The 8,160-nt window shown below is 42.4% G+C and overlaps 1 long non-coding RNA gene across 1 annotated transcript; it reads right to left on the bottom strand.

Annotated features, from left to right (window-relative positions):
• Positions 1-973: 973 nt before the first annotated feature.
• LOC117130799 lies at positions 974-8,003 on the bottom strand. Its single transcript, XR_004454083.1, has 2 exons — positions 7,924-8,003; positions 974-4,051 (listed from the first exon to the last, which is right to left on the bottom strand). It is a non-coding gene; the product is annotated as an uncharacterized LOC117130799 (long non-coding RNA).
• Between the last annotated feature and the right edge of the window lie 157 nt (positions 8,004-8,160).

Below are 8,160 nucleotides of genomic sequence, written 5' to 3'. Positions count from 1 at the left end.
GCTTGGTCTCTTCATCAACTCCAGCTTCTTACTTCTTCATTCCAACACTCCCCCTCAAGCTTGACCATAGGAGATCCTTGGACAAGCTTGGAACCTTGAAGAAGCTCCCTCATTAAAAACCTTAGCAAGAAAACCCATTGGGACAAAACTTGCTAAGGGAAAAAGAGTGGAGTTTCCACAAAGCTTAGGGATTGGCCAGTGAGCCTAAGGAACTTCAGATTCATCATGGTGGAGTCCTTAGGCTCTGGATCGTGGCCTAATAGGTATAGCAAGTATGAATCACCATAACTTGCTATCCTTGAGCACAAGTAGCCGGCTGGATCATTTTGTGGCCGGTTTAGGGTCTCCCCCTCTCAACTGGCTTCAAGCCACCTTAGGAAGGCAAGGAAACGACCAGACCATCTTCTCTGAACCCCCAGCAAAGTTACCTGTTCTTTAGAACTTGGCTTGACCTCTTCATGGAACCATAGACTCGGTTAGGGTCTCCCCCTCTCAACTGACTTCTTTGGCCATCTTAGAAAGGCTAGGACATGACCGGATCATCATCATCATCTTCAGTGAGGCTCAAGCTTATTTTGGTACCTGATACATCATTTCAAAAGTGCATCAGTTCTTAAGGAAATGCACTCATCACATCAAACTCAATAATAGTTTAAGTATAAGGACAATCATGAATGTATTGAGATGAGTTTAAGGTGCTTCCCTTTTATAAGAATGGTCAGGAGTGGACTCCAATTGAATCCCCACTTGGTAAGACACAGTCCGGATTATGGAAGCTCAATCACACACTTGGAACTGAGCTTCTTTGATCCGGTTGGTACTGAGTAATGCACGAGTGAATCCACCACTTGCAAACTCCACTTTTATCAGAGGTGAGGCAATGAACGACTTGGATTGGCGCCAGTTGCTTCACCGTCAAATCACCTTTGAGCTTCTTCTTATGGACCTGAGCTTGTCTCCCCCTTTCTTCTGGCTTCTTGCCTCCATTTAGGAGTTGAGACAAAGCTTTTCTTTGTTCATGAGCTCAATAGGTACCTGATTCAATCATCCAAAAAATGCATGTATCAATTCTCAAGGGGCAAACCTATTCACACATAAGAATAATAATGGTTTTAGGTACTTCCCTTGCATCAGTTTGTTGAATGTTGGTGAGGATTACTAAGCACTTGAATCCTCCACGCCATTCCTTCTCTCAACCAGCCTTTGCATTGTTCTCTTGAAGTTTCAACATGTAGGGGGACTTTGCAACTCCATAATTTGCCACCATCATGTGATTGCTTAGCCAAGAATGTCCCTGATTGAATAATCCTTGCATCTGGCTGGTAAGAACAGTGAGGAGTGACAGCTTCTTCAGTTTGATCACTTAAGTCCTCTTTTAATTCGCCAACCTCTTGCTGGTCTTCTATGAGGAAATGGGACACTGGATACAGTAAGCTTCATGGATCTTTTGGTAGCTCACTGATATTCCCCTCCTCAAGCTTGACTGAGTATAGTGACAAGCTTGAACGTGAGCTTCAACGAGTTTTGAACTGGGAGCACAACAATACCAACATCTGCGCTTAAGCCAACCAGTTACCATCTTCCAGGAGCACAACAATACCAACATCTGCGCTTAAGCCAACTGGATCACCATTTGCCTTCAGCTCCAATGTCTTTGGACCACCAGTCTCCTCATGACTTAGGTGATGGCCTTCCTTGTGAGTCTCTTGAACCAGGAGCACAACAGCTCCTACGCCTGCGCTTAAGCCAACTGATTCCACTCACAAGGTATCTTTACATGGTCAGGACTAAACACCTTGATCCATGCCTCTGACCACCGGCCACTCTTGGCTTAGTGATGGCCTTTTCTCTTGAGTGCACCTCCTGTACATCCTCTTGGCATCAGGTAAGTCACTTCTGAGCAGTTTCTCCAATTCTCCAACATCCTTTCTATCTTCAGGGTAAGAAATGGGCAGACACATAGATAGGATTTGGGACTGGGCAATCTCCACGGTTCAGGAATATCCATCTTGGGAGGCTCTGAAAAACGTGGGCAATGCCTTCTTCTTTGTCTTAGTTTGATGATGGACAGAGATCACCTCTTGTGTACCTGAAACATCACTCAAACTCCAGCAAGAATCAGACCACACACACTAGGATCAGCCATTGATAATTCACCAAGTCTGATCCCAATGTTTTAAGAGAAAAAAAAAGAAATATGCAATGAACAGAATCTAAACAACTCATTCAGTTCAACTCCATGCATACTAACAGTACTAACTGCTCAGGTATGATAACTCATCAATAACAAGGCAATTAGGCTCTTTTTATGAATTTTAAAGACAATAAACAGAGACTAAACAACTCATCTAATCATCTTGAACAATATATATAATGCAATACAAGATCAGGAGACTCTCCTAGACCTTTATCAATGCAACAAGACAATGACAGTAGCTAAACAAATCGCCTAGCACAATACAAACAGAAACAATTAATCTAGGACAGGAACTAGACAATACCATGCTAGACAACTCCTAGAAATAATTTAAGAAACAGAGCAACACACACAATTTAAGTATCATGGGACAGAAACTAGGTTCAACAACTCTAGCAACTTGAACCTGTCCCAAGGATACCAAACACACCACTCAACACAACCAGACATAACTACTCAAGCTCTTATTAAAGGTAGGAGGTTAACTTACAAACAAGGAACCTGAGCTGGTTCCTTGAACCTCCAAGGCACACTGTTCACTTGAACTTGACAGATTTGGAGTTTGGGATCTCTACCCCACGCCATTTCCTTGTGTGTGCTTTCCCTTTAGACCACTCATGCTTAAGACCCCTCCTTTCTTCCTGATTACCAGGCGCCACCTTCTGGCACACAGTGAGAGACTCCATTTTGGGAAGAACTTGAAAATCACTTGTACAGACTTGGTTTGGAGCATTGCTTGCCAAACAGCTCCAAAACCTTCTTTCTCCAAGAGATCTCTTCAGGCTGAACAGGAGGAAGGGTGATAGACCTTGGGAAGTCTCTGGACACGCCATGTTTGTAGTCTTCTTCCTCTTGAAGAGATTGAACAGCTGGCTGGACAGAAACTCTCCAATGATTTGAAATAACAATGAGGGTGAGCCTATGCTTGAATTGTGGAAGCTTTGAGTTTCAGATACTAAAGACCTCCTTTATCTTGAGTTCTGGTGAGTCTCTTCCCTCCTGGAAAAGCTTTAGACCAGAGGATACAAGGATGAACAGAAACAGAGATTTTTGAAGAGAAGTATGAACTGTAACAGATTTGCGGAAGCTTTATGGATTCTCAGGAGCTTGGAGCTCTGATACCATGTGAGAATAGACAGATTATGGTGTGTGAGTGTTGTTTAGAACAGAGAGTGGTCGGATTGAAAGAGAACAGAGTGAAGAGAGTAAGTGAGAATTAAAGAGACTGCAATGGAGAATAAGAGAGATTAAGTGAGATTTGAGAGAGTATGAGAGAGATTCTTGTAACCAGAGATTAGGGAGAGTATAAGAGACTTGAGAATGGTGAAGAAGAAAGGGGAAACTCCCCCATTCAGCTTAATTTCGTAATGGTTACAATGGGGTGGCTTTATAGCCAAATTACAAGTTGCAAGTGATTAAACAATTGTTAAAGTACAGATTTACTAAACTAATACTATTGTAGGGTTTCTGATGGAGCCAGGAGGATGCAGCCAAGGAGAATCTCGACCAGAGGGAGTAGAGAGTGACAGGAGAGAGATGGGCACAGTCTGGTTGGGTGAAAGTGACAGCAGGCTCATCTCCTTATGCACATGTGACTTTTATCTTAATTAATTCTCCAACTTGCCAGATCTCTCTCCAACGGTCTCACACTTAATTTAAACTTCAAATATGCTTCAGAAAGCTCAGCTGGACGAGTTCCCCACTTGCCTTGACTTCCAAGACACTCTAGGTTAGGTTTGGTTACTTGCAAGCCAAAACTGTACGGACAGATTCAAATCTGCTTGTTCCGGATTTGCTTGCTCTTGATGCTTGGTCTCTTCATCAACTCCAGCTTCTTACTTCTTCATTCCAACACTTAGCTTATCCAATCAGCACACATCACTCAGATTACAACAAGACCAACTCATCCTCACCATCCATTCCTCTCAAGTCATTTCTATCCATTAGATTTAGGTTTCTAATGTTGCAAACATGTAAAGCCTATATAAGGCATGTGTATGGACGAAATTGAAAGCTCTCTTAAGAGAGTATGGGGGTTTTCCCCATCTCCTTCATAAATATAAAAGTGTGTTCTTGATCAGATTCCCTTAATCTACCCCTTTCTTAGTCTCTAATCTCTTAATCTCTCTAAGTCTCTTTGTTTCTGATTCAAGTTCATACTAGTTTCATCAGACCTCTTATTCAACTAGTTCAAGACCTTATTCTTTGCCTCTAATGGCTTCTCATACACATACACAGCCAGAGCTCTCAAATCTCATATGGTATCAGAGCCAGGTTCATCAGAACCTGAGCTGTAGCTTCCGCATTCAAGTCACAAGTCTGTCTCACCATGAAGCCAAACCATGAAGATCTGTCCAGCCAGCTCTCTCTCTTCAAGAAGAAGATGTCTGAAGCTATTATGGAGGTTTATCATGGCGGTTCCTTCCTGTTCCAGTCTATACAAGGCGTGCCTTTCCTTCTGTCCAAGAGGAGATACTTCAAGAAGAGTGATTTCCCTTGTTACTGAAGCTGGCGAGTTAAAGAGATGGTGAAAGGAGGAACCTTTGGAGGTGAAAGTTCAAGTAGCGGTCATGAACACCAGGAGGGGCTGTTGGGTGACGATTCAACATCTCCAGTCCATCAAAAGAGCATGACCGGTTGCAAAGGAGGCTCAAGGAACTAGCGCTAGTTCCTTGTTTGTAAGCTAATCCTATCTCTCTTAAAAATGAACTTGTGACTGTGCCTGGTTAGTGTGATGTGTATTGATTGAAAACCCTGAGGATAATGTGTGATTGCTAAATATAATTAGTTGAATCTGTCCCAGGATGCTTTAAAGGCTTGTTTAGTGTTTAAAGAGTAAAATGCTTGCTCCTGTTAAGTAATGAGTTTGCTAAATGTGAAATGGTGTTGTTTGAAGCTCATAAACTGAAAACAGATTGAAAGTAATGCATTGTCTGATGTTAAGTGATGATAGTAATGCTTAGCCTAAGTTATAAATGAATGTGTGATGAATTGTATTGTTGCATTCATGAATTAAAACTGATTAAGGCTAGTGCATACTGTCAAATGGCTGTCTTACATTGAAGCATTAGATTCATGTCTAAATGCTGAGTAAAGAAGCTTTAAAAATTGCCTAAGTAGCTTGTATTGAATCTGTTAGGATCATGCTAGTGCTTAGAGAGTTTGCTTGCAAAGATTAGAACTTGAAAATGTCTAGTTTAATCTGTTGCATTGCTTAAAGACATTGGTGTTCAAACTTGATGATGCATCAAGGGTTGACCCAATGCACTTGTGTCTTATCTTTGCTGGAGTTTGAGTGATGTTTCAGGTTCACAAGAGGTGTTCTTGGTTCACCATCCATCCGAGTTGAAAGAGGAAGACTTTGCCCATTGTGTGGAGCAATGGAGAGTTGAGAAAGAAGTGGTGATGTGCCACTGGTGTGAAGTCTCACCGAAGCTCACTTGCAAGCTTGGACCTATACTCAATCCAAGCTTGAGGAGGGGAGTTTAGTGAGCTTCCAAGCGATCCAAGAAGTCCATTGCAACCATCTGAAGAAGGAGCCATCCGGGCTTAGGCTGTGGCGAGTCTATTCAAGAGAGTACTCAAACTAAGACAGAGTACTCTTGGCTGTGAGAAGATGAAGGCAACTCTATCAGGCGGCTTCTAGTGTGAAGTGATTGGAGAGATAGCTGAAGCTTCCACAAGCATTCCATGAAGATGGCAAGATCAGAAGAGAAGCGGCAATGGTGTGTGTGTGAGGATCATGAAGCAATCCATTCAAGCTTGTTCCTGTGAGAGTCTCAAGCTTGAGGGGGAGTGTTGAAGCTTACATGATCCAAGAGAGCTTGGTGGTTATTCTAGAAGAGGAAGCAACCTGTTGAGAAGTATGATGAAGGATGATGAAGCAATGTCCAAGGCGGCTTCAAGTGTTGAGGTGATTGGAGAGTGGCTGAAGCATCCTCATGTAGCTCAAGCAACAAGGTGGCGACTCTATAAGAAGAAGAAGCAGCCAAGACTCAGTAAGAGAAGTTGTATCTCTAAGAAGAGGCTGATCTGGTGTGTCCGAGCACTTCAACCTAACAAGAGGTTAGGTGAAAGGGGGAGAGACCAAGATTAGGCAGTAAGGAGAGTACAAGGCGTGGGATGATTGTAGAGGCCATGATCCAGAGTCTTTGTGTCCCTTACATTGTTGGTAAGGCACAAAGACTCACTGGCCAATCCCTAGGCCTTGGAGACTTTACTCTTTTTCCCTCATCAAGGTTTTGTCCCAAAGGGTTTTCCTTGTTGAGGTTTTTAATGAGGAAGTTCTTCAAGGTTCCAAGCTTGACTTAGGATCAGCTAGAGTCAAGCTTGAGGGGGAGTGTTAACTTGAAGAGAAGAAGTGGAGAAGCAAAAGTGATGAGTTGAGTTGGTGCTTGTGCAAAGACATGGCAAGATCTTCAGAGACTGTATGTTAAGGCTTTGGGAGAGTCTTAAGGCTTCAGAAGTGGTCGGATGAGTGTGCAAAGATAGGGTTAAGTCCAGGAGGGACTTAGACACCATTTAGAGAAGATTTGGGTCAGACAGTAACTCCAAAGTTACCACAGTAACTTTGGAGAGTTACCACAGTAAGATTGGAGAAGTTTGGGCAAGTTGGTGTAAAAGTGAATAGTGAATCACTAGTCACTATTCAGGTTGACTATTCACTATTTGGGTCACTATTCAGGATGTGAAGAGTGTGCATAGTATATGGATAAGGCACCAAGGTTTGAATCTAGTCAAAGGGAATCAAGAAGATGCTTTGTGGAGGCAAACAACCAATGGGAGCTTCCTTGGGTGATTGGCTAGTTCTGGTCTTGGACAGGCTGTCTCTTGCTGTAAGAGAAGGGAGCCACGACCATGAACCTGGACAGATGCATGGGAAGATTAAGAGGAGCCTAAGGAGAGCCAATCACAAGCAAGGAGCCAGCTTGCCTTGGTTTGAATTAAAGTGAGCCAGCTTAGCTTATCCAATCAGCACACATCACTCAGATTACAACAAGACCAACTCATCCTCACCATCCATTCCTCTCAAGTCATTTCTATCCATTAGATTTAGGTTTCTAATGTTGCAAACATGTAAAGCCTATATAAGGCATGTGTATGGACGAAATTGAAAAGCTCTCTTAAGAGAGTATGGGGTTTTCCCCATCTCCTTCATAAATATAAAAGTGTGTTCTTGATCAGATTCCCTTAATCTACCCCTTTCTTAGTCTCTAATCTCTTAATCTCTCTAAGTCTCTTTGTTTCTGATTCAAGTTCATACTAGTTTCATCAGACCTCTTATTCAACTAGTTCAAGACCTTATTCTTTGCCTCTAATGGCTTCTCATACACATACACAGCCAGAGCTCTCAAATCTCATACCTATGAGATTTATTCAACTTCCTGGTGATTCTCCACCACTTTATGTATCCAAATCAAGCTTCTCACAAAGTGATTCATCCTGGTTTGATTGGAACGACGAAGAAGCTGTCCTATTCCCAAACTGGGAAACTGGAATCACCTGATTTGAAAGTGGGATAACTTCTTCATCCCAACTCCTATGAGATTTATTCAACTTCCTGGTGATTCTCCACCACTTTATGTATCCAAAATCAAGCTTCTCACAAAGAGTGATTCATCCTGGTTTGATTGGAACGACGAAGAAGCTGTGCTATTCCCAAACTGGGAAACTGGAATCACCTGATTTGAAAGTGGGATAACTTCTTCTCTGCCAACTCCTATGACATTTATTCAACTTCCTGGTTATTCTCCACCACTTTATGTATCCAAATCAAGCTTCTCACAAAGTGATTCAATCTGGTTTGATTGGAACGACGATGAAGCTGTGCTATTCCCAAACTAGGAAACTGGAATCACCTGATTCGAAAGGGGAATAACTTCTTCATCCCAACTCCTATGAGATTATTCAACTTCCTGGTGATTCTCCACCACTTTATGTATCCAAATCAAGCTTCCTCACAA

The sequence above is a fragment of the Brassica rapa genome, unplaced genomic scaffold, assembly GCF_000309985.2.
Source record: "Brassica rapa cultivar Chiifu-401-42 unplaced genomic scaffold, CAAS_Brap_v3.01 Scaffold0679, whole genome shotgun sequence".
Classification (NCBI taxonomy): Eukaryota; Viridiplantae; Streptophyta; class Magnoliopsida; order Brassicales; family Brassicaceae; genus Brassica; species Brassica rapa.
The sequence above is the reverse complement of the archived record's forward strand: the minus strand, read 5'-3'. Positions and strand labels throughout refer to the sequence as shown.